The 2,203-nt window shown below is 62.2% G+C and overlaps 1 pseudogene; it reads right to left on the bottom strand.

Annotated features, from left to right (window-relative positions):
• Positions 1 to 201: 201 nt before the first annotated feature.
• On the bottom strand, positions 202 to 2,203 carry LOC144962261 (small subunit ribosomal RNA; annotated as a pseudogene; the record flags this gene model as incomplete).

The raw sequence follows: 2,203 nt of genomic DNA, 5'->3' as shown, positions 1-2,203 counted from the left end.
ACGACGCAAAGGGGGGGGGGGGGGGCAAGCGTTGCGGCGCGGTTACTGCGGGCAACGCCCCCGCCCGTTTTTCAGCCTGGCCGCCCCCCGGCCCAAAGGGAGCACCCCGGCCCAAAAAGGACAGTTTTTTAAACCCTTCCCCCGTCGGGCGGGGGGGCGGGGGGCCCAAAACAAAATTCGGACGTAAACCCAAAACCAAAAGGTTAAACCTACGGAAACCCTTTTTACGACTTTTCCCCTCTCGGGGCAGCGCAGTTCGGGCGAATCGGGGACGCTGCGTTTTCAGGACCCGAAGCCCTTTTTCCCCGGCCACCCCGGGGGCCCCTGGCTGCCCCGTCCCCCGAAGGTAGCGAGGGGGGTTTGTGTCAAAGGGCAGGGACGTAGCGGCACGGGATGGGGACCCGTGACTACGTGGGGATTCCGAGTTCACGGCCCCAATCGCAGGAAAGACCGGGCCCCCGGGAAAGAAGACTCCTAAAAACCCCCGGTCTACACCGCGCCCGGGTGGGGCCACCACGTAGCCCCGTGCAGCCAGGACGTTAAGGGCATCACAGAAACCCGTTATGGCTCCATCTCGTAAGCCTGGGTCGAGGTTTATTCCCCCCGGACGCGGCCTTTCGCGCGGCGGTCCGGGGCACCGCCTCTCCCCGGGTGGGAAAACCGACGCCCCCCGAGAGCCGAACGCCGACCCCAACCCCTGAGCGGAACCCCCCTTGACCGCCGTTTTTTTATCCGAAGGGGGAGAGTCTGCCCCTTATGGAAAGAACCGGGCGGTCGCTCCCCGGGTAGAACGGCCATGAAACCCCCACCCCCCGAATCATGAAAAAGGCCCCGTTGTCAATCCCCGCGGTGTCGGACCTGGTAAGTTTTCCCCCTGTTGGTTTAAATTGAGCCGCAGGTCCACTCCTGGTGGTGCCCTTCCGTCAAATTTTCCCTTTTAAATTTCAGCCCTTTCGCCCTACTCCCCCCGGGGCCCCGGCACTTGATTTTCCCGGGGGCCCCGCGGGCTTCCCCCCAGGGGACGTCCCGCGTAACCCGGGGGCATGGTTTACTGTCGGAACTACCGCGGTACTGATCGCGTTCGTTCCTCCGACTTTCGTTCATGATCAACGAAGGCGCTCTTGGCCGGTGCCTTCGCTCTTGTTCGTCCCACCGCGATCGTCGGATTCCACCCTCCCGCGGTAGTACGCCGCCCCCCGGCCGTCTCTATAGACTCGCCACCGCCCCACGGAGACCGGTCCCGTGGTTACATTGCGGGGCGGTGGCGTCATCACATCGTTCCGAGCAAGCTGTGCGAGCACGACCTGCTTTGAGCACTCCAATTGATTCAGGGAGAACACCGCCCGTACCTTAGTGTCGGCCCAGATACGCCAGTACCAAGCCGACACGGCTTAAGACGGAAAAGAGACTAAACCGGCAGCGACGGGCAAGCGATGCCCGGCGAGATCCGTCGCGAGGGTCCCGGTTGCGGCACGGACGGCACCGCTTGCTCCATCCCAAAACCACGAGGGTTTGCATAATCGCCGGGGCAACGTCACCCGCGGTTTGTCGTTTGCCGTCACCTCAGAGACCCCAACTACGAGCGTTTTAAAGCAGCAACTACAACATTACGCCATCGGAGCTGGAATTACCGCGGCTGCTGGCACCAGGCTTGGCCCTCCGATAGGTCTTTCAACGGCACGTGTTTGGTTCTACGCTCAATCCGACCGCTAGGCTCGCATGCGGCCAGCCCGACATTATTTACTACCTCACCGTGCTGGGAGTGGGAAAGTTGCGCGCTGCGCCACCCTTAAGGTGGTAGCCGTTCGCAGGCCCCCTCCCCGGGATCGAACCCTGATCCCCCGTCACCCGTAGCCAACAGGGGGGGCTCTTGCCGGGCCGTCTAAATTTGATGGGACGGCGGCAAACGGGCACGCCGCTACAGCGGTCGTCACTTTACCCAGAGTTTCGCCTCGCCTGGCGGGGGCGTTAACCACCCCCCCGCCGGTCAAGACCCTAATAAATGCCCCTTTCTCCCGCGGAGGTAACCCGTTAGGAGGAGGACTCGTGTGCACGTATTAGCTCTGGGATTCTACAGGTTTGTCGGACAAACATCCCCACCCCGTGTATTATCCCCGATATATGAGCAGTTCGCGGTTTCCCCCTTCTGTGTAGGGGTGAGATAGGCGTGCATGGCTTACCCTCAAGACAAGCATAGACTACA

The sequence above is a fragment of the Berghia stephanieae genome, unplaced genomic scaffold, assembly GCF_034508935.2.
Source record: "Berghia stephanieae isolate SIO BIC M18660-M18661 unplaced genomic scaffold, UCSD_Bste_1.3 scaffold7486, whole genome shotgun sequence".
NCBI classification, from domain to species: domain Eukaryota; kingdom Metazoa; phylum Mollusca; class Gastropoda; order Nudibranchia; family Aeolidiidae; genus Berghia; species Berghia stephanieae.
Note: the sequence above shows the minus strand (reverse complement) of the source record. Positions and strands in the feature narration are given on the sequence as shown.